Source organism: Neopelma chrysocephalum, unplaced genomic scaffold (genome assembly GCF_003984885.1).
Source record: "Neopelma chrysocephalum unplaced genomic scaffold, ASM398488v2 Primary Assembly neopelma1_96588, whole genome shotgun sequence".
Classification (NCBI taxonomy): domain Eukaryota; kingdom Metazoa; phylum Chordata; class Aves; order Passeriformes; family Pipridae; genus Neopelma; species Neopelma chrysocephalum.
Window position 1 is genome coordinate 458024 of NW_020925233.1, and position 24724 is coordinate 482747.

At 40.1% G+C, this 24724-nt stretch overlaps 1 long non-coding RNA gene across 1 annotated transcript; it reads left to right on the top strand.

Moving 5' to 3' along the window:
* Positions 1-472: 472 nt before the first annotated feature.
* On the top strand, positions 473-24249 carry LOC113981491. Its single transcript, XR_003538434.1, has 3 exons — positions 473-483; positions 913-919; positions 23917-24249. It is a non-coding gene; the product is annotated as an uncharacterized LOC113981491 (long non-coding RNA).
* The last annotated feature ends 475 nt before the right edge of the window (positions 24250-24724 follow it).

Genomic DNA, 24724 nt, shown 5'->3' on the forward strand with positions numbered 1-24724 from the left:
TCTGTCTATCAATGAAACGTAAAGCTATATATAAAGATTAATTAGCCACACTCAGTAATTTAGTATTTATCAAAAAATATGGCATTATTTTATTCTACCTGGAAATTTTGAAAATGTCTAGATACTATGAATGTTACAATTTGTTTAGATGCCTCCTCTCTCTGTTATGAGGGCAATGACTCTGCAGCTTTGGCTGAAATTTGCCCTGACACTCACAAGAATAATTCCCTTGCAAGAAGTGAGCTGTGCCTTTTGCGACTGAGAGAGGTCATATCTATTCCATTATGCAGCTGAAATACCTCCTCAATAGCTTGGGAAGGCACACCAGCCCTGGAACAGCCAGCTTTATTAAATCAGTCTTTATGTATTTGTGTGGGCGCATCAAGTAGTGCTCTGGTGTACAGTGTGGAATGTAAATTGCAACAATAAGCTAGAGAATTTATAGGGTATTTACATTTCTCAAAATAGATGTTTGATGGGAAAGTTCTTCATGTTATGGAATAATTGTCATGTGCGTATTCTGTATAGAGAACATTTCTTACAGACATCACGTTTTATATAGTCAGTTTTATGTTCAGAAGGGACTGTATGTTTCTATGGAGAAAGGGTCATTTTTGAAGCATTTTTAAAATGTGTTTATCAAAATTTAATGTGTTGGTGCTTTGTTATATATTCAGCTTCAGAGTGAAAATGCAAAATACTGAAGCTCTTGTAGAAACTAATTTTTTGCAATTATTAAAATGAAACACTTCAGATTACAAAAATTACATTTGTTGAATCTATTTCATTTATTTATAATTCGATTTCAAAAGTTTTGCTTATGACCTCTTTCCTCTCCCCAGGCTCTCTTCAAGGTGCATGGCTCCCTGAGATTAGCTCAGTTGGTTAGAGCCTGGTGTTAATAATGCCAAGGTTGTGGGTTTGATCCCTCTATAGATGATTCGCTTAAGAGCTGGACTCCATTATGCTTGTGGATCCCTTCCAACTCAGAATATTCTGTGATATTGGCGAAAAGCTCAGGCTAGTGTTCCCAGGGGGAAAATGTGTGGATGGGTCTTTAGGAACAAGGTATGCTGAACTGAGTCCTGTCATTCTTGGTGACTTTCAAACTTCTGAAAAAGGAAAGACAAATCCCTTAAGTACAGCAATCCTGAGGACGTTATTCTTTTGCAAATTTTTGGTGGTGGCTGTGAAAATAAAAATCTTTTTCCATTTGACAAGACTTCATATCAAGTTTTGAGTCCTGTCTCTGAAAGGAAAAGAACCTCAGTTTTAATTTAACTATTATATAACTTAAAGTCTATGTGATTTGCCAGAGATTTGTGATTTATAAAAGAAATTCAAGTTCAACTGCAAAATATGTGGTCTATTTGGAAGAGACTTTTTATCACAGTATATCCTGATTTGGAAGGCAGCCACAAGGCTAATCTAGTCCAACCCTTAGCCCTGCACAGGACCATCTCTTTAGAGTCACACCACGTGCCTGGGAGTATCATCCAAACACTTCTTGAACTCTGTTGGGCTCAGTGCTGTGACTACTTACCAGGGAAGCCTGTTCCAGTGCCCAACCACCCTCTGGGTGAAGAACCTTTTTCTAATATCCAGTCTAAACTTCTTCTGACACAACTCCATGCCATTCCCTCGGATCCTGTCACTCGTGACCACACAGAAGAGATCAGTTCCTGCTCCTCCTCTTCACCTCGTGAGGAAGTTGTGACTGCAATGAGGTCTCCCTTGTGTCTCCTCTTCTCCAGCTGAACAGGCCAAGTGACCTCAGCCCCTCCTCATACGGCTTCCCCTCAAAGCCCTTCACCATCTTTATTGCCCTCCTTTGGACACTCTCAAATAGCTTAAAGTCTTCCTTATATTGTGGCACCCCAAACTGCACACAATATTCCAGCTGAGGCCACTCCAGTGCAGAGCAGAGTAGGACATTCCCCTCCCTCGACTGGCTGGCGATGCTATGCTTGATGCCCCCCCAGGACACGGTTGGCCCTCCTGGTTGCCAGGGCACTGTTGACTCATATTCAACTTGCCATCAATGAGTACCCCAGGTCCCTTTCCACAGCACTGCTTTCCAGCACCTCATTCCCCAGTCTGTACATACATCCAGGGTTGCCCCATTCCAGGTGCAGAATCCAGCACTTTTCCTTGTTGAACTTCATCTGGTTGGTGATTGCTCAGTATTCTAATTTGTCTTGGTCTCTCTGCAGGGCCTCCTTGCCTTCGCGGGAGTCAACATCTCCTCCCAGTTTTGTATAATCTGCAAACTTGCTTAGTGTAGCCTCCAGTCCTGTGTCCAGGATGAAGATGTTGAAGAGCACAGGGCCTAAGATGGAGCCCTGTGGAACCCCACTAGTGACAGGTCACCAGTCTAATGTTACCCCATTGACTATTACCCTCTGTGCTCAACCCATGAACCAGTTGCTCACCTACCACATGATGTGTTTATCCAGCTGAGTGCTGGACATTTTGCCCAGAAGGATTCAGTCAGAGACAGTATCGAAAGCTTTACTGAAATCCAAAAAGATTACATCAGCTGGCTTCCCCTGATCAGCTAGCTGGGTTACCTTGTCATAAAAGGAAATCAAATTTGATACACAGGACTTTCCTCTCATGAAGTCATGCTGGCTGTGACCAATGACTGTGTTGCCTTTCAGGTGTTTTTCAGTACTTTCCAGAATAACCTTCTCCATAACTTTACCAGGCACTGAAGTGAGATTGACGGGCCTGTAGGTTCCAGAGTCCTCCTTTTGCCATTTTTGAAGGTTCACTAGCTTCCAGTCAGCTGGAACTGCTCCAGATTCCTAAGACCACTCAAAAATCATGTACTTAAGGGTTTTCTAGAAGTTTTATGTGTAGTTCCAGTGAGAAACAACAGTTTATCTCAAATACATATGAAAAAATCCTGTATGTAAGCTTCATGTTTTGAATATATTTTAGGTTAATTCAGGAAACCCATGTGATGAATTTGCTCTAGAACCTCAGGATAAAATTCATCTCACCCATCTGTAATTGGCTAAAAGTCAAATGTCTGATCTAGGTTCATTGCATTAAGGTACTGTTGTAGTCAATGAAGACAAGCATTTTCAGCAGCACTTCATTTCCTTGTCAAACGGATATGCAAAACTGCTGGAATTAACACCTAGTATGAATTTTGGATGATAGGAGTCAAATGAGATTAATCCCACTGGTTTTGCTCTTTATATTTATATTGTACATTTTGTACATTTATGGAAACTTTGCTTTGTGTTCCCACATCCTTGCTATAGATGGCATCAACATTGCTCTGTTATGTTGGATTATTTAATTACTATTGTTAAAATAAAACTCAGACCATATGGTTGAATTCAGTGGGAATACCTGCCCGAGTTTTCAGACCTTTCAACATTAGGAATGACTGAGAAGTCGCCACTCCTGGTTAGAAGTGTCAGAATAGGAATAGGACTCATAAAAGAAATTACCTCTGTGAAACATATCTTGGTGTTTTAATTAGTATTTAATTTCAGTTTTCTATTCATTTGAGAGAGAATTCGTTTTGTGAAGAACCTTGACACAGATTAAGTTTGTTTATCTCTTTGGTGCTGTAAAAATATTGATCTGGAACTCCACTTTTTTGTGGATTTGATGGTAATACAAGTATTTTACTGCTACAGCAACAGAGCCATTCTTATATGAATCCTGAAAATGTTTCTGTGTTTACTGAGCTTCTTGCTTGATGTTTTGTAATGGATTTCTGAAATGGAGGTTCCTTGATCCAGTTACTCTTAATGTAATAACTTTTAGAGACAGCACTGTAGAGTGTATCTTTGTTTGTTATACTAAATAGTTGCAGGGTGATCTTTTTGTTTTGGTATGGTTTTAGTATAGTGATCTGTTATATATTTTTAATTTGGTATAGTATATTGAGTGATATTTTTATTTGGGTGGAAACACTCAGTGGATGTCATCCACACTGTGGTGCCTTTTTCTAAGGATCCTGTGAAGTATAACTTAACCTACTGTGTCATATCAGATCTTTGGCACTTGCTCTTAAGCCACTTTCTCAGATTAACAAATATTCCTGTCTAGGAAACTGTCTAGGGTTGCTTGTACTCAATGTCCAAAGACCCTACAATATGCCTGGATTTTTCTTGTAAATGGTCCTAAATATATATTCCAGGAAAATTAATATTACATATTAATAAAGATTAGGATAATGCATTTTTCTTACTAGCTGTCATATAAGCAATGTAGAGTTGGGAGGTCTATTTAAACAAAGGAAGCAAAATTGGGGGGTTTTTTTGGCAGCAATTACAGTGTACCCAGTGACACTTCTTTTTTTTTTCCCTTAATTGTGATGGAACTGCAGTGGAAAACTTATTTGAATTAATTGTGTTCACAGTGATTTTTTTAGATGATTGACTAAGCATGAAACTCATGGAACCATTAAAAGTCAAAGACAAACCTTGTTGGAAGGCAACGTGAGGAAAGAAAGCCCAGCTTAATCCCTCATGATTCAGTGAGCTGTACAGCATGAGGGGAATTCAGACAAAACACTGGCATCAGGTAAAGGGATATTTGGGTTTTTGCTGTTTTATAGGTAAAAGAAATGATACCATTACACAAAAGATACTCTAATACAAATGAAAGATCTTGGGGCATGCTTGCAGATAGTGTCAGACTCAGAACCATTTCTATCTTTTAGCTTGTGCGGTCAAGCTGTACAAACATCAGCTCTCTGTAATTTTCAAAGTTACTTCCTTTTACTTTTTGTAAGTTCTTGTCTCAGTTTGAAAAGACTGGAATGTTTGCTAAAGAGGATGAGGTATGAGATAGACCAAACTTCTCTCTCTCAGCAATTGTAAGTTTAAAATTAAGGGTGCTTTAATCGAGGAAGTGTGGAAAAACAGAAGAAATAACAACCCTTTATTAAAAGATATATGTATATTGGCAAGAACAGTAACAGAACATAAAAACAACTGAACAATGGTCCTGTACCCAGAAGTTCCCTTCAAACAAAAGAAAAAGTCTGAATACTTCTCTGTCTTTTAGCGCAGTTCTAATCACGGTCGGCAGGGGGCGCTGTTGGGTCGCTGGAGGTGCAGAGCCTGCAGTTCCCTGTGGTGACCTGCAGGGGGCGCTGTTGGGCTCTGGCGGTCACCACGCGAGGAGGGGGTCTGGGGGGTGGTCTTGGATCGCGGGAGAAGCCGAAAGGAAAACGGAGACCCTTCCCCCAATGGGAGAAGGGCAGAAGGAAAAGCAGTTCACCCCTACGGGACTCACTGTTGTTCCCAGATGACGGTGTTCCAAGGCTCTTCCCTTCTCTCTCAGCAAGCACAGACCTCTACGATGAAAACCCAGTAGGTCCCAGATGGAGTCATGAGGCAGTGTGTGAGCCGACCGAGTCTGGTGGTCCGGCCTCACCAGGACAAAAAGCAAGAAAGACAGACTTCCAGGCCTTCTGTCCAAATGCCCGCAGACAGATCCCTGTCTCCATCCCAGAGAGTGAACTCCGCCGTCTGCCTCTCTCCCCTCCGAGCAGAGCCAGCCACCCCCTCCTAAAACTCCTCCCCTCTCCCCCCAGTCTCTGATGGGCCATCAGTGAGAAATGCAGCCTGGCTAGCTAGTTCTTTTGTAAGGCTAATTAACTCCCTTCCCCCTTTCCATTCAAACTCCATCTTTCCTACAATGGGGGGGCAGGGGAAAGAAAAATTCTCCTGAATTTCTAACTTATAACATTATCCACCCCTAATTTTTCTTTCCCATGCTATCACACTTTATCAGATTAAGTCTTTGAACTTCATACGTACATGCATTATTCTATCTACACATCCACTAATAGGTAGATACGAATACAGATACAGATACAGAGTTACATACAGATGCAGATACAGAGTTACAGCCAGTTCACTCGAAAAAAAGGTCCCCTCGAGGTATACACCAGGTTTCTCCATCTTCCTGCATCACCCACCAGGTGCAACCGGGTTCTTGGGCAAAACAATCCCACGAATGGGTTTGCTTTTGCTCGAGGCAGGGCTAATCCAAACCCTTTTCCCTAACATACCCCTCATGTGAATCACTGGGACCTTGTCTCCATCCACGGTGTGGAGGGACTCTGATTGGGCAGGGCCGGCTCGGTTGATGGAGCCTCTGGTGTTGACTAATCATGTAGCCTTTGCTAGATGCTGATCCCAGTACTTGCATGTCCCTCCACCCAATGCCTTCAGGGTAGTTTTCAACAGTCCATTATGCCGTTCAACTTTCTCCGCAGCTGCTGCATGGTATGGGATGTGATACACCCCCTTGATGCCATGCTCCTTCGCCCAGGTGGTAACTAAGCTGTTCTTGAAATGAGTCCCATTATCTGACTCGATGTGCTCTGGGGTGCCATGTCACCACAGGACTTGCTTTTCAAGGCCCAGGATGGTATTTCGGGCAGCGGCGTGGGGCACTGGATGCGTCTCCAGCCATCCAGTGGTGGTTTCCACCATGGTGAGCACATAGCGCTTACCTTGGAGGGTTCGTGGCAGTGTGATGTAATCAACCTGCCAGGCCTCCCCATATCTATACTTACTCCAACATCCACCATACCATAGGGGCTTCAGTCTCTTAGCCTGTTTAATAGCAGCGCAGGTCTCACAGTCATGGATAATCTGGGAAATAATGTCCTTGGTTAAGTCCACCCTTTGGTCTCGTGCCCATCTATGGGTGGCATCTCTGCCTGGATGGCCTGAGGCATCATGGGCCCACCGTGCTAGGAACAACTCTCCTTTGTGCTGCCAGTCCAGATCCACCTCTGACACCTTGACTTGTGCAGCTCGGTCTGCTTGTTCATTGTTGAGATGTTCCTCATTGGCTCCGCCTTTGTGCACATGGGCATCCATGTGGCGGACTCTCACAATCAACTTCTCTGCCCAGGTAGCAATGTCTTGCCATGTATCAGCGGCCCAGATGGGTTTCCCCCTGCGTTTCCAATTGGCCTTCTTCCATCTGTCCAACCATCCCCACAGAGCATTGGCTACCATCCACGAGTCAGTGTAGATGTAAAGCTTTGGCCACTTCTCCCATTCAGCAATGTCCAATGCCAACTGGACAGCTTTGAGCTCTGCGAATTGGCTCAATTCACCTTTCCCTTCAGTAGCTTCTGCAACTTGTCAGGTGGGGCTCCATACAGCTGCTTTCCATTTACATTTTATTCCTACAATGCAACAGGAACCGTCAGTGAAGAGGACATAGCGTTTTTCTTCTTTTGGTAGTTTATTGTATGCTGGGGCTTCCTCAGCCCGTACCACCTGCTTTGCTTCTTCTTCATCTGCTAGACCAAAACTCTCACCTTCCGGCCAGTTTGTGATGACTTCTAGGATGCGAGGAATGCAGCCTGGCTAGCTAGTTCTTTTGTAAGGCTAATTAACTCCCTTCCCCCTTTCCATTCAAACTCTGTCTTTCCTACAGTGGGGGGGCAGGGGGAAGAAAAATTCTCCTGAATTTCTAACCTATAACAGTTCTACATTTCTGTTTTAAAATAAGTATATGTCAGCAGAAGCTGAAATACAACACTATATAAATGAAAAAATTGAAACTGAGAAAGAGTTTTCAGTGAATAAAAATTAACCCCTAGATTTCTGTTAGTTCTGTCAGGTGTCTCATATTGGAGACAGAAGGCTTGATTTTCTAGAGGTCAAAATGAAGAACATAATTCAAGAATGAATGGTAAGAAATTAATAATACAGATGATGGCTTGAAAAATCTTTTTAGCTTGCCATTTCTGAGAAGCAGTAACAATTAAAAAAACAGGGATATAGATAAACCTATTCCAATTCCTTTCCGTGATTATAATATTACCCACAAAAAAGGGTAATTTACCTGAAAAAATTGATGTTTAGTTTTCTTTCATCATATGCAATTGCATATGCATACAGAGAAACAAACAGTGCAGTCAATCACTGTGAGTGTGACAGAGCACTGGAACAGGCTGCCCAGAGAGGTTCTGGAGTCTCCTTGCTTAGTGATATTCAAAACCCTCCTGGGTACAATCTTATGCAACCTGCTCTGGGTGAATCTGCTTTAACCAGGGCATTGGACTAGATGATCTTCAGCAGTCCCTTCCAATCCCAACCATTCTGTGGTTCTATAAGTGTGAAATTACTGTATGGTTGGATAGCATATTTTAGTATCAAAATTTTGAAAATGTCAGAGAAACTGTGTCCTTATACGATCTAGAGAAGTGCTTGGTCTCCTATAACAAAGCATGAATGACCAAATAAATTTCAATTGCCAAATTTAATGTATCCAGGAAGTCTTATTCACTATACTCCTGCATTTATATAACAGTCCAAGTATATCTTTTCAGTGACTTAGAAGGGTATACAAGGTGAAACTTAAACCAACAGAGAAGAAATGCCAGGGGTTAGGAAGTTGGAGAAATTATGAATTCTAAGGGTGAAATGTTTTTTTGCAGACAAGTTGTTTTGTATAAGTGGAAGGAATTTTTAGGAGTCTACTTTGTTCCAATTACAGAATTAACTTCCTCAAAAGTCTGTTCTTCTGTTGGCAAAAACCAACCAACCAACCAACCAATCACACACAAAAAAGTAAATTTCTTAAGCTTCTCAATTCATTCAGTGGATAAAATATGTTCCAGGACAATGCTGTCAACCAAATGTTGCTGTCATCTTACCAGCAGAAACAAACAAAGAGAGCATAACTATATCGATGAAATTGAGACTTAACATTTATTTTGGAATAATGAAAGAGGGGAACTTTTTTGCAGTCACTCTGAAATTCAGCAAACTTTTCTCAGCTGACTTGGTAGCCTGTTGACAGCCATATAAAAATGAGGGCTGTCTTAATAGGAAAGACAATGTCATCATGCTACAAACTCTGTGAGAAAGCAGAAAGATTGAAAAGACCTTTTGGTCTGTTTTGTGGGTGACCTGTTAAGGGGACTGCAGTACTCCATTTTTCAGGCTTAGTAATTGTCCTGAAAGTAAATGTATACTTTTTCTCCTGCCCATCTAATATGGCTTTTAGGAAAAATTATTGTGTAGAAGAACACAGAGAAACAGGATAATTTCAAACTGGTTTCCAACTGAAAAATGAGTTTTCACCTAAGTTAATATATCCAGAGAAATCTCTGCTTTCTTCAGCTATTTTATTTTTTTGTTCTTTCATTTCATCAGAAAGCTCGGAGATGATTTGTCAGGAAAAAAATCCAGTACAAGTGTTCAGATTTTAAAAGATATTTGGGTCCTCCATGGCCATCCATGTTAGGAAGAACTAGAAACCTAAATCTCTTTAAAATATGTTACCTGTGATACCTCATCTCTCCCAAAAATAAAATGGTGAGGAACACAGACAATGAATACTTCTGGAATTGATTTTCTGACAAAAAGCTGTAACTAATCAGGAATTACATGCTGCGGTAGTGATAGACATAGCAGAAAATGCACATATCCTTGTTTGAAAGGTTTCTATTGCAATTAGTAGGTTTTGATGTCTCTTGGATCTTCCCCTGCTTTTGAAACATATTTTGAGAAATTCAGGAGGCATATTTGAGCTGAACATTTTATATTGTACCTACCCTGTTAACATTTCCCCTTCTTGGGATACTGGGGAGTGGGAGGATAGGTGATGGTACCTAATGATGAGTAAACTTACCTGGACTATGTATAAAACATGACAGAAAATTGTTTTCAAGATAAGAGTAACTCCTGGGTGATAGCTCAGGTCTGCATTTCTGCATTCGCAAATATCTATCATTGAGTTCTTCTGTGTCTCAAAAGAGGACAAGGAGCTTTTTCCTAGCAACTAACATGGCTGTAAATAAGAATTTTACATTGAGATTCAGCTTTTGAATTGCACAATCCTGTCACAAAGCGTCTCTCTAGTGTAGTTTGGTTCAGAGTGTGTGTTTTCATCATAAGGGACACAAAGGAACCTTTCTTTAGCAGGGTTTAATGATGAAATGGAAAGCTATATATTTTGGATTCTCTGAGCACAGTAAACCTCGCTCAGATGAAGACAATTGTCTGAGCATAGTACGAGGTGTCCCCAAAATACCAGTTTATCCTTAAACTCCTGACTGTAAAGCAAGTTATATTTTCTTGCTTTTTTTTTGTTTTCTTAGGATCATGTTACAAGGACATTAATAGTTGTATGTTGGTTTCTGCTTTTTGATTTTTTTTTGCAGCCTCCCCACATGCATATCAACATACACATAGACATTAATGTATAACCAAAACCATATTCTGTCCATTGTTTTGTTCACCAGACTTAAATGAAACCCAAAGTATATCAACACTTGTATAAAGGTGGTGATTTCCATGCTTAGGTGATGAGCCCTCTACTATTTAATGTGATGTTCACTAAGGTAATTCTATTATTTCTTCAATTTCTCTGACTGAAGTCTCTTCTGCCAAATATTTTTTCCATTAGTGGCCACTGACAGGTCCTTTTAAGTTACTACGACTCAGGATAGCAGGAGTTCAGATAAAACCTCTTGGTTTGCATGATAAAACCTCATGGTTTGCATGATAAAACCAAAAAAAAGTGGTGGTGAATGGTGCTGCATCCAGTTGGTGGCCGGTCACTAGTGGTGTCCCCCAGGGATCAGTGTTGGGTCCAGTTCTGTTTAATATCTTTATTGATGATTTAGATGAGGGGACTGAGTCCGCCATTAGCAAATTTGCAGATGACACCAAGTTGGGGCCCATGTTGATCTGCTGGAAGGCAGGAGGGCTCTTCAGAGGGACCTGGATAAGCTGGTGGGATGGTCTGATTTCAACAGGATGAGGTTCAACAAGGCCAAGTGCCGGGTCCTGCACTTTGGCCACAACAACCCCATGCAGCGCTACAGACTGGGCACAGAGTGGCTGGAGAGCAGCCAGGCAGAAAAGGACCTGGGAGTTTGGATTGACAGGAAGCTGAACATGAGCCAGCAGTGTGCCCAGCTGGCCAAGAAGGCCAATGGCATCCTGGCCTGGATCAGGAACAGTGTGGGCAGCAGGACCAGGAAAGTGATTCTTCCCCTGTCCTCAGCACTGGTTGAGGCCACACCTGGAGTACTGTGTCCAGTTCTGGGCCCCTCAGTTCAAGAAGGATATTGAGGTGCTGCAGCAGATTCAGACAAGAGTAACAAGGCTGGTGAAGGGGCTTAAGCACAAGTCCTGTGAGGAGAGGCTGAGGGAGCTGGGGTTGTTTAGCCTGGAGAAGAGGAGGCTCAGGGGAGACCTCATCACTCTCTACAACTCCCTGAAAGGAGGTTGTAGCCAGATGGGGGTTGGTCTCTTCTCCCAGGCAACTATAAGTAAGACAAGAGGGCACAGTCTTAAGCTGTGCCAGGGGAGGTTTAGGTTGGATATTAGGTTGGAATGGGCTGCCCAGGGAGGTGGTGGATTCTCCCTCCCTGGAGGTTTTTAAGATGAGACTGAATGTGGCACTTAGTGCCATGGTCTAGTAACTGTGGTGGTGTTGGATCAAGGATTGGACTTGATGATCTCGGAGGTCCCTTCCAACTCAGCTGATTCTATGATTCTATGAAAACCTCATGTAGCTGCATGATAAATTTATCTTCACAATCTAACAGAAGAGGGAGAAAACTGTACTGCAGTGAAATAGCCTGTCTTTTCTGCTTCTCCTACCTACTGAAATATTCAGATAACTTCACAGCAGAGAGTAAGATAGGACCAATCTCAAGCTACCGTTTCTTCTAAAGACTGCTATACATCTTAAATTACTTCTAAGTCTTAAAGTATGTAATGAATTTATATTTGGCTTAAAAAAAATAAAAGAAAAAGAGGTGGTTTTAACATTTAAAAGTAACTTTTCATCCCTCCTGTGTTTATATTCAAAGATCAGGAATATAATCTGCTGACAACAAAAGGAGGAGCAAAAAGATATATGAAACTTGACTTCATTTATACAGCTCATTTCACTTCATATATCCCAAAGCATTTCTGAAATTATTTGCAAATCAGCAACAAATGTCAGCAGTTATAATGAAATATTTGATCAACCTGTGCAATAAAGAGGTCCCGAGGAGTTTCTACTATCCTAGTAGCACTGGAGGAGCTCTATTACCAACGAAGAGTGCAGCAGGCATGATGCAGACCATGACACATGCAAATCTACTTCTCTCTGTTGCTGTGCTTTTCCTTGATCTAGTCAGGAATATAACATACATGCAAAATTCCTGGGGCTGCTCACCTGTTTTAGATGTATAAAGCTAAATATATCACATTTTAGAAGATATTCTGTCTTCCTCTTTCTGATGCAAATCTCAGAGTCTCTAGTTTGAGCGCTAGTGTAGCAGCAAAACCATTCTGCTGGTATTTTTGATATATCTCTGTTTCTATGAATTGCTCAATCTTGATACTCTGTTGTTGCTACTTGGTATCTGCAACATTTATGCGTGCAAATAATTGTCATAGAGAAAAGCTGCTGGTTCTGGAAGAATCAGCCCATTACTCTGCGAGCTGCTTTTTAGGAAGCTTTCCATGAGCAGGCATGCTCTCCTGTTCTGCCTTTATGGCACAAGGCAGAGCTGATCCTGCCTAGGGCTGCTGGCAAGTATAGCTCTGCAAACATTCATTAGTATGACAAACAGAATACTGAGGCAAAATGAGGACAAAATGATTGTGCAAGTAGCTTTAACTGAGGTGAAAGCAGCACTCTAAGTTTAAGTCATTTGGCTGGCATCTTAGTACCAGAATTCAAATTCAGTATTCCTAACAATAATTTGCAGTAGTAAAAGTCAGATAGTGCCAGGCTTAGAAGTGAACATGGACCTGATAAGAAGGCTATCCACCATAAAGAGGGAAATTGGTGAAATGTGAATTATTAACTCTTATCTACTTACTATTTATTATCTTTTATGTCTTTATCTATTCTATTTCATCCCATCACAAATCATAATTGGAAATGACATTCCTATGCCTGAAACTATGAAGAAAAATATGCAAAATTAGTTGCATTCTAAATAAACAACAATAACATTGTCCTTAGGATTTCATTTCATGTTGTCCTTAGGTCTTAAAGACCCTCAGCAGAGAGAAAATTAAAAAGTCTGCAGAAATTGGAGCTTACTTTCATGTTGGTTCACTCTTCTAGGTTGTGAGTGACTGCATTGAAGGGGAAAGAAGGAGAGGGAAAGTGGAGGGGAGAGAGGTGACTTTCTTGTGGTCTACCTATAAAAGGCTGAACTGGAATTTCTGCTGCAGCAGGCTTTTATCAGCCTGCCTTTATTGTCTAAGCAGCAGTAGCTCTGTTTTTATAGGGTTCGGAGTGGAGCTGGCTGGCTACTATTTAAAATTTTGGAATTCTTTTTTATCAGAAAAAGACTGATGAAAAGAAAAATATTTTCTGGGAAGTCATGATGCCTAAAAGAAAACTGAAGGAGAAAAAAAAATCCTCCAAGGCAACTTAATTTTTGGAGGTAAGGTGAGGGAAGGTTTAATGATGCCTCTAAGGCAATGGGGTTACAAGACGTGTGCAGCTCCCCAATCCAGTGTTACAATTTTATAATACTGTCTGTCCAAACCCTGATTTTATCCAACCCCCGGCCTTTACCCTAGTCCAGCCCTGGCCCACCTCCTGGGAATTGGGTCTGGGGTCGTCCTGGGACCCTTTTCTTCATCATCTTGGTCTTCTTCAGAGTACGGAGTGCACACAGTCACCCAATTCTTGGTCATATCTTGCGGTTCAGGCTAGGGAACAAATGTGCCTAAACAGTAGAAGGCCTACCTAGGAGAGAGACTAAACATGCTTAAATGGAATTTAAGGGGAAGATTGATATGGGGAACATGAAATGGGGTAAAAGGGTTAGGGAATCTGTGTAGCTACTCTGCGAAAGGGTGAGGGAATAAATGCAGCTGTTTCTAAAAATCTACATTTGCTATATAACTACTTCTAAAACTTATAAAAATTAGAAAAATCAAAAACCTTAAGGTGACATCACCAGTTGTGATGAGACTCTTGTTAGCCTTTTTGTGCATTCTTAATGTTTTGAAAATTCAGACTGTTCTTGTAGCCTTCTTAAAAATGAAACTAAAGTCCAAAAGTAAGCTTTTTTTTTTACATAGCAGGATTACAGATATTTCTGCTAGTTACAGAACAGAAATACTGAAAAAATGAGATAACAAAAAAAAAAAGTATTTAATGTGATCAATCAGAAATTATTTCTGGATGTATGGTTTACATTATAATTTATATTATGATTATGTTGTGTTACGGTTTACGTTTTTGAGTTTGTCTTTATCGGAATTATTTCTGTGAAAACCTGCATCTTTTTTAAAACAGAAACATTTTTTCTACTTGATTGAGGTCACTGTGTTAAATATCAGAATTAAGAGGAATCTAATGTTAGCAGATAATTTACCAGTATACTGGAGCTATTTTTTTCTTACAAAATGTTAAAAGGGTCTTGTATTGAGAATTTTCTTGGGGTAACATATAAGAAATTGCTTTAATGTTCCAGTAGTGTATTTTTTTAAAAATATAAATTTTTGATAACTTGATGTACCTCAGTGTTATGGAACTTAATGATGAGATATCCATACTGGAAAGAAGCAGTGAAAATTAGCCTGCCCAGCCTCACAACAGGGCCAGCTGTGAGGTTGCATTAGGTTACTCAGGAACTGGCTCAGTTGTGTTTTGAACATGTCCAAGGATGGATACTCAGCAGCCCCTGTTGACAGTGAGCTTCCCCTGCTGCAACCTGTGTTGGTAGCCCCCTACTCTCACTGTGTACCTCTCGGAAGTGCCTTAGGTAACCAAAACCGCTGCTAGATTCCTCACTTGGACTTCTTTTCTTCAGGCTCTTTTTCGGATTTTCACACCAGTTATTTAAGATCCATGAATGAGTGCAGCACAGGATATGTGAATCTTGATGTGCTCTTGGTTTGAATCTACACCAGTACCATCCAAACACTGTTGTATGTTCCCTCTGTGACCTTGTAAAAGTAACTTATTTTGGTGATAGCTGCATCCTAATGTGGATGGAGGTACATGCCAAATAAATTTGGATTGGGAGTTGGTAGCAGAAAGTCTAAAGACACTCAACCCTAGAAGAAAGAAAAAGAGTGAGAAAAGTGGGAAAAGTTTCTTTTTTTCAGTTTAGACTAACATGAGAACAATTTGCAAAAGATTTGTTCCTATAGGTGCACCAATCTCATCAATGATTTAACAAAAGCAATAGATATGATGGACTACAGGGGTACAATTTTTATTTAAGGCAATATTTGGGGCAGTCTTCTACAATATTGATGCTACTGTAAGAAGCCTAAAGATTTAGCAGTCTAGTGGGGGAAAAATGGAAAGGTTTATATATAATATGCTTAGAATCAAACTGTATCCACACCAGCATCCAGCCTGAAGTGATTTATCTTCTGAATAATGAGATTAATAATGAAATGGCCTAGGAGCAAAATCATGTTGTGTTTTACATTCCTTCATCTTGCCCAGTTATCTCTACATGACTAAAAAGAACACACAGAAATTATACTGAGAGTGGGCTACATGACCACCAAGAAAAATGGGGAAAATTGTTACATTATGGTCAAAATATATAAAGAAAAATTAAATTTTAAATCCAAAAACTTCGTTCTCAGAGGAAAATAAAATATTTTCTAAAAAGGCAGTTTTAACAGAAAGCAGTGTACTGTCACAGATTCAGAAAACTACAAGCCCTTGCTTTCTCTAAGAAGTTTTACTGGGAGAGTCAGCTTTTTATTCTACTTGCTAAGGTTCTTTTCTTCTCTAAAATTGTCACGTCAAAGCAGTTCAGTACATGTAAATTCTAGGAAGCCTAATATTCTAAAACACTTGATTGCAGATTTTTAAGACATAATAGAAGGTGGCAAAGCAGCAATGATTATATGGCTATATAATAATACAAAGATTATGTAGGACTGAGAACATATATAGTGTTGACAGCTACAATGTGATTTGAGAACATGTAAAGCAATTTCAGATATACCTCTGTGGAGTTGCTTTGACAGTGAAAAGTGGCTGTACATCGCCTCGGTTCAGACTAGTGGTTCCTTGCAAACTGTTTAAACAAGGAGGAGTTTACTCAAACTATTCAAAGCTTCACCAACATCTGTAAAGAAAATGAAAGTCAGTTTTCATGATTCCTGACCCAATGTTATGTACGTCCACATTTTTTGGTCCCACCTCTGTGCCAGAAACTACACTTTGTAATCTGTGCAAAGTATCACAGCAGGGTTTCAAACTAATTATTCACAGCTATAAATACTGTATTTGATGAAAAGTGGGGTAAATTGTCATCCTGGAATAGACTTCCTTCTGTTTACTCTGCTTGATGGATGAGATCTTCCACTGGCATAAAGCAGTGAGGGCTGGTGTTTTTAAGGTACTAGTTCACATAAACTAGGAGTTTGGCATTATGGAGGGTTCCACACAGGTGTTCAGTTTGAGGCAGATTTTGAAAGCAACCACCAAATTAATACACTAGGGTATTTGGCAGCATACTGTAAGACTACAGTGCAGATTTATCAGTTCTTTGAAACACGTAGGAAAAATCACTTTTCTTTAAACAAGAAAGTGTCAGTTTTCACAGAAGTGGTGTCATGGTTTGAGATTGGCCCCCCCTCGAGAAGAGGGGGACTCAGAGGTGATTGGGTGCCAGGGCAGTGTTCCCTGAAGAGCCAATCACCATTCATGTTGTTCGCTTCTGCTCAAAATCATATATACACAGCCCACCGGAAGCTGTTGGCAAGAGTTCTGCTGTTGGTGTCTGCTGCGTGTAGGTGTGGAAGGCCAGGGGGTGGCTGGGCTCCCTCTCTCCCCTCCGGTGGGGAGAGGGGAGCCCTTCCCCCCTCCTCCCCCAGCTCTGCCTAGCCCAGAGCAAGAGTTAGAGGCAGCATTTTGAGTGTGTGCAGTGAGGGAAGAGACTCACAGCCACCTGAACCTGACTTGAGGTAAGAGAAGAGAGCCAGGCTTTTGCAGCCAAGCCTCTTCCCCCTCCTTTTCTACAGCTAAACTGTGGAGGGGGGCTTTTCCTTTCCCTCCGCTGGAAAGTGGAGGAGAGGCTCAGCATTGAAGCTGAGCCAAGTGGACGGGCCGTGGAGGTAGGCCCGGCGCTCGGGAGAAAGAGTCCCAAGCGAAATTGGAGACAGACCCCGCCCAGAGAGAGGGAGAACGGGCCCGGAGGATGTCTCTGCCACGCAGGACAACCGAAAACCCAAGGAGAAATACACATGCCAGGACATGGACACTTGATAAGCAGAACCACACTGCAGCAGCCTACGAACCAAGGTATGAGAGAGAGAGATCACATAGCAGCAAGAGACCAAGGACTCAGAGCTATCTTCCTGGACTTCATGAGGAGGAGAGACTGCAACAAACAACTGGAACTTGGTGAGGGGGGAGTGTTCAGGCCCAGAACACTCCCACAGAGGGACTGGTTACTTTCCAACCTTGAAAAGGCTCTTTCCTGGACTAAACTTAAAGGAGGGGCTTGAAAGGACTGGTTGATAGAAATGTAATATATATAGCTGTCTTTAGTTTGTATAGTATTTATTTGTGTAAATAAATGTATATATATTTCCCCTTCCCCTATAGAAGCCTCTGACCTGAAAGTTTCTCTTTGGTGTTGGCATAAATTGTGGGAGGGGGGGGAGAAGCCTGAAAATTGGATTTTTAGATTTCTAACGTGGCTCAAACTGCCACAAGTGGGAAGAGACTCTTGAATATATTACAGTTAAAATTCACATAAATCTTTGAAATGTATCCAGTTTTAACAAAAAAAAACCCCAACACACCTGAGTAAAGAATAGTAGGCTTTAATACTTTCCTTTTTTTAGGGTAATGTAAACTGAAACAGATTCACACACTAGGCAATAATTATGTTACTCTCAGGTTTGTGAAATAACAGATTCATATGAGGTAATCACATTTCACAAATGTGTTGTGTTTCTGGAAGAATGATGGATCCTTGACAGTTTTAATGACATTGTAAGTGGTTGCCTTCCTTCAACCAAAACAACTGCATATCACAAATCTGTACAAGCATGATAGTGAATAAAAAATATAGTGTTTGGGGTTTTTTCAAATTTTTCAAATTTTTGGTAGGAATGCACAAAATTTTTTTTTCTGTTTTGTTTTTGAAATCATATGAAATAGAAAGAAAAGCATTTAAGGATAATACAACCATAGTGAAGTAATAAAATTAATTTCAGTAACAAACAAAAATTATGTCGTACCTTTGAAAACTAAGCTCCATTTACAGGAAAGGGAGCTTCATCCAAAAAGCTGTACAGCTGAAAAAGTCTTTTCAATTTTGCTAGTAAACAAATAGATCCACAAAAAATAATCTGTGTTAGTGCACAGTTGTTTAGCTCCTAGCTCTTAGACTTGCAGCAGTTATTTTATGATCTGAATGAGATTCCTAGATTCCATGGTGGCAATGTTCATGAAAAGTTTCATGCCACTACTACATTCTTATTACCATTATTAAATCTCATTTATGATTAAGATTAAGGCTCTCTAATCAATATGTAACTGTGAGGAAACAGATTGTAAGTAATGCAATGCAAGGCATTCTTTGTAGAACTGGAGACAGTTGCAGAACTACAAGATTATTCAGGTTGGAATGGATCTCTGGAGACTGTTTCTTTCTCGTCTCCCAAGCAGGGCCTATTTTTAACAGGTATTAGATGAGGGCCTTTTGCATCTGAATTTTGCATCTGAATTTTGAACTTGTCCAAGGATGGAAATTTCACTAGGCCCCTCTGTTCCTCACCTCGTTTTGGAATTTAAAGGTGTATTTATTCATCTGTGAAATAATAATAATAAAGAAAGCACCACTACTAAAACAATCACTGCATTACATCGCAGCCTGAGGTTCAGCTCTGTCCTCCATTGAAAGCACTGAAAGCAATTTTGTACCACCATCTACAGAATATTATACAGTTATGGAGGAGAGGAAGATGGGGCAGTGGGAGAACACAGGCTCTAGAAGCTCCTTAGTTTCAAAACGGCTGTTGAAGCTGCTCTGTTCTATGTAGAATAAGTAAACAAGCCACAGAAACAGAGAGTCAAGATAGAGAATAGCCTTTCTCTTTCTCATAGGAGGTAAGATATGCCTTTCTGTAGAAAAATAAATCTAAGTATCCTTAAATGTTATGTTTTTCTGTAATTGTGTGAAAAAAGCTGTGTAGTGTGTACAGAAGAGCGAACAAACACAATACCACAAGATGCTTCCATTAAGGCAGAGAAAGTAGCAAAGTGTATCTTGATTAGGACTTTCATGGACAGCAGTAAATATTAGTCATAGCAAGATTAAAAAAAAAAATCACCAAATACTAACTGAAATTGCATCATGGACTTTCTAATCATACTATAAAACAGTGCTTGACAGACTGCCTCTGTCTTAATTCTTCACATACTTGAAACTATCTCTAATCACTTTAGTTACAGCTTTCCAAAGGATTGGAATCATATGAAGTATGCTTATCACCTTTTAAATATCTCAGATCAAGTATTGCTGCTGAATTTCCTTTTAAGAATTATGTAAATCAAAAATCTTAAGAAACTATTATAGGAATTATATAGGCCTATTTTTATAAACTGTACCTTGGTTCTTTGAAGATTACTATTTTATTAAAGATAAAAGTGTTTGAGGACGCTTTGTAATATTAGAGTGATAAGTAGATATGAGTTATTTGTGATTTCCTATAGGTGAATAATCTGATTACAACTTTGAATCACTAGCTGCTCTGGCGTCAAATGCTCTTGAGGGATTTTATCTATTCCTTCATATTCTTATGCATTTTGAAATGCTATTTAGTTCATAGAGTTAAACTTAGCACTTCTGTTAAAGTATAATAGATAGTTATCTGTTTTGCAATACAGATTTCTTTGACTTATGCCTACTGCTTTGAGCTTTGGAGAGAACTTAATTTGTAAATTACTAAACCTGTGTTTTATTGATGTATTACCATTACTGACAAGCTGGGTACCGTTGTGACTAGTAACTGTTTTGTGTTTAGCTTTTGGTCTAGGATTACATAATTAACAACAAATGACATTATTAGAAAATAAAATAAAGAATTAGCTATCAGTTTACAAATCATTTAAGCTCAATTAAGATAAAAAACTCTGAGAGAGGAAGACTAAGTGAGCCCACAGTGACACAGGATATTAATATAGGGAAAAGTGATTTTTAAGAGGTTATTTGGAAAGCCATTTCCACTGTCCAGTCACTAAATTGTTTTTTCTTTGCTATGTTAATTCACCTTAGCTTATCCTACTTTGACATCCTCCCTTTTCAATGCTAGTATTTATGTTGAACAAAAAATATGCATTAGAATTACATATTTTGCCACATTTTTTGGTGAAGACTGGTATAAATAAATCAGATGAAAATAACAGGTTATTTGGAAAAGAAGAGGCTAAATTTGCTTATGTAGCCTCTCCTTCTTTACAGAATTGACAAATGAACCCTAATTTCTTTGTGAAATCTTTAATGTCATATAAATAATTGCATACTTAAAATAAAAATTATCCAATATTTAAAGACTTTGAATGACTGAAAATCCAGCATTCCTGGAGAGGTTATTTTAATGATTATACTCATTGTTGAAAATGTGCCTTATTTTTTAATAGATTAATCTAATTTCTATGACCAGATAAAATATAGTTCTGTCTACCACCAGAAAGTTCTTTTCCATGTAGCAATGATAAGATCACCTGGTCAATTCCCTGTGGATAACCAGACTAAATTTCTCTACTGTCTTACTAAAAAACTATTTTTAACACCTTAGATCACTTTTGTTGCTCTTCCTGAAATGTATGAAGCTTGAGCATCCTTTTTGCAGTTTGACAATGGCAAGTAGACACCAAACCAAACACAATGTTGTTGTACGTCCATACCTAATATTGCCTTGATATTTCCACACTGACATATCCTAGGAGTGTCTTTAATCTTTTATTTATTGTAAAAAAGAGAAGTCTGACTTCTTTTTTGTTAGATTGAGAGCACTTTATGCATCTATCGAGCAAGCTAGGAGCTGTCAGATCCTCAAAGATCAATTGTTGCCTGACTGACACACACCCACATTTACAGGTGGTGTAAAAAAGAGCAGGGACCCCCTGCTCTTCTTAGAACAGCTGCAAAATCAATCTTATTCTAAGTCATTTTAATTTTATGACTGTTCAGCAGTTAGGACCTAGCTCACTTTTACACCCTATAGGAAGGCATAAACCAGACATATGTTTACTTTTCTTTACTGCTAAACCTGTTCATTAGTCTTAAAGTACAACTGTCTGAGCTCAGCCAAATAAAGAGATATTGCCTTCCCTTTAACCCAAGTTCAGCAGTAAAAGTTACCAAGTTCCATCTTTGCCAGTTTAAAATGAAACTTATTTCTCCTAATCTCTTGCAGTTGCTCTTTTAGCCCTTTCTTCAGAAGCTGATCCAACTTTGCAAGAAATAAGTGTTCATTAAGAAGAACACTATAGTATAAGGAACATTAATTACAGCCAAAGTAAAGTGTGTAAATAGCATGGTGAAAATGTATTACCTTCACCATGTGAAAGATCAGGTATTGCAAGCCAGGCAGAGTGGCAGTATTTCTTGTTTTTTACCTATCATTGTCAACTTCTATTTAGTGTTAGTGTCATGGTTTGAGAGCCCCAAAATCCAATTCTCGATTTGTTGAAGATTGCATGTTGATTAGAGTTTTTCAAATTGTGGTGATATGTTTAAATTTCGCAAGAGCAAGGGGGTGGAGAGTTGTGGTGGGGGAAAACAGTTTTCCCCCCTGAAGTTAAGAAAAATGGTAACCCCCGGAGGGGGTGGTGACCCTTGGGGTGAAACCAATGAGCGCTCTTGCAAAATATAAACATATCACAAGCAGACCGGAAAAGGAAGTAGTTGTAGTTGTTGTTGGAGGAGAGGTGGCCATGTTCTGAGGCCATGAGGAGAAGGGGCAGGAGCCCCTTGGGGGCTCTGGCCCCCCCCAGTCCCTGGTTGGGGGGCTACAGGGACTTGGAACAGTGTAAGGCTGGGCTAAGTACCTGTAGCTATGAGCTGGGGGATGTTTCTCCACCGTGAGCAGCAGAAGTGGCAGCAAGAACAGCACTGACCGAGGGAAGGTGGCAGAGAGCCAACAGATAAGAAGCAACAGCAGAGCCGGCATTGCAACCAAGGAAAGAAGACACAGAGATCTCTAACGGAGAGAGACAGAGCAGAACTAAGCTCTACAGAGAGAGAGAGTTTGGGTAAGAACTGAACCAAAGCCCCAAACTCCTTTGAGATCCCTCCTAAAATGGAGGGGGTGGACTCCTACTGAATGGAAGTCCTAAAGTGCAGCAGCACTGCTGAAAGAGGAGCTAAGAAGCTCAGGTGTCCTGGAAAGCTGGACCAGGACGGCCAATGGAATGTGTGTGGGGGGGTGACCTTGCCCCCCCCCTCGCTGCAGCTACAAAGAAGCTAGCAGCCTGAGATCAGAGCCAGAAGCTCTGCAAGGGGCTTGAATCCCCTGAAGATAAGGACTGTCACGAAGACCCCTGTGCTTTGCGATATGACGTGGTGATGTGACCTTTGTCCTGGTGAACACAGCCCACGAAAGTGAAGACCCTCGCCTGCGTCGAAGGGCCGTGAGGGGCTTGGATACTCTCTCGTGTGTACTGGCAGAGATCCAGCTACAGCTGCTGCATGGAAGAGAGAAAGAGAAACTGCTGCCCTAGGGGCTGCTGCTCTGAGAGTAGAAAGGATCTCTTCCTCCTTCCCTCCTGGACTTTTATTTGGAGGAAGAAGAGATTTGATCCATTGTAAATACTGTTTTGTCATGGTAGAGATAGTTAAGATTGTATATAATGTATTGTAGTATTTATTTTGTACAGTTATTGTAATATAACCCTTTCCCCCCATTCTGAGTCTCGTGAGGTGTCTGGAAAACCCATCTCACACTGGGTCGAGATGTGGGAGGGGGGGCTAGGACTCGGGAATTGGATTTTGGGGCTCTCAAACCATGACAGTTGGGTAAAATGAAACTTATTGCATTTAGAGTATAGAAATTTGACAGAAAATAAATCCCCTTGTGTTCCCGCTGAGCCTTAGAGATCAGAGAGGGTTGGGTGTGGCTGGGCTTCATTTCAAATACAGCCAATTCAGCACTTTAAATCTGGTAATGTTCAATAAGAACCTTCACAATTGCAGATTCATGAACAGTGTGGTTTATTGAAGCAACGGAAAAACAAGTTTGGAGTTGCCATAGAAAATGCGTTTACTGCATTAGTGCTAAATCTTACAAAAAACCCTGAAAAAAACAAAAAAACAAACCAAACCAAACCAATGAAACAAAAAACCAACCCAACTGGTAATTCATTAGGCTTAACTTTACCATCAATTAAGCTTAATTTCACCCGTCTGTGCTCTGACAGATGCAGAGATGCAAATCTTACCAAAGAGACATCCCTGCTTTGGGGAGGAGAGAGGAGCAAGCCCATTGACTTGTCTTCAAAATGGGCTTGTATTCTAATCCTCTGCCATAGAGTATTTCAAATGACAATTTATACTTTGGAAGAATTGGAGGTGAGACTGTAGTCAAATGTCACTGTCATCACAAATTGGGGCCAGCCACCTTATATGTAGAAGAGGGATATTAAGAGCTACGGAAGCTGTGGGTCTCGCACAAGAGTGCCACAGAGCTGCGACAGAACAGAATTCAGAACAGAACAGAAGGAAATCACCACATATCTCACAGCTTTAGGCCTCATCCCTAGAAAACTGCAGTGGCAAGTATGACTCCTGACTGTTCACCTCTTCCTTGAGCTTTACAGAAAAAAATAATGGCTTTTATTTGTCTTAAATAGTTTTCCTCTCCAGAGCTCCAACACTGCAGTAGCACCCAACACATAAAACCATGTTTGTGGTGGTCTAAAAATGTTTAATTAGTAAGGAAGTCATAGATTTTGCATATAAGTTGTTGTATTGTATTTTATGTATGTTCTGTTCCTTCATTGGTTGATATTTGATGCAGTACCATATGTGGTTATGTTCAGCCCCTGTTTCCTATGATTGGTTGTAATTTGCATGCTCCACCTAAACCCCACCTTCTGTTCTAGTGCCTTCCTTATCCATGTTATTTAAGGCTGGAGCCATTTTGTGCAGTGCCTTTTGTGCCCTTTTGTTCCTTCCTTTAAGCTGTTCAGTTGCCCCGTTACTTTTATAATAAAATCACCTTACCAGCTGCACCCAGACAAGTTGTGGAGGTCTTTATTCAAGCGCCGACCTCTGCACATGTTAATAAATTAAACTTTTCAGCAATTGCTTTAGCATTGAGAAGATGTAAAAGAAAACTTTTTTAGTATTTTTTTCCTTCATAAGGCATATTTAAGAAGAGTAGACCACTGTAACTATTTTCATTTACTCAAGAGCATGCTATATTTAACACTCTGGGCCATATACAGAGTAGAATTTTAAAAATGGTCAGCTGAATGTGGCTTAGTTTAGGTCTTTTTTAAATTCTAGAAGTACGCTATCACTCTAGCTTTGATTTTTTTTATTAAACCACATTGAGCTAACTGTATTCTTTTTAGAATGGATGACCTAGCTTTTATCTTGCTTTGATTATAAACCAGATATGTAGGAAATATGTGGACAGCTATTAGGGTGAAGAAGAGGCTCAAATAATGAAAATATTTCTCTATGATGCAGTTACAGAAGATGCCTATATACTAACAACAGATCTTGCAGTTCTCATTAAAAGTAGGATAG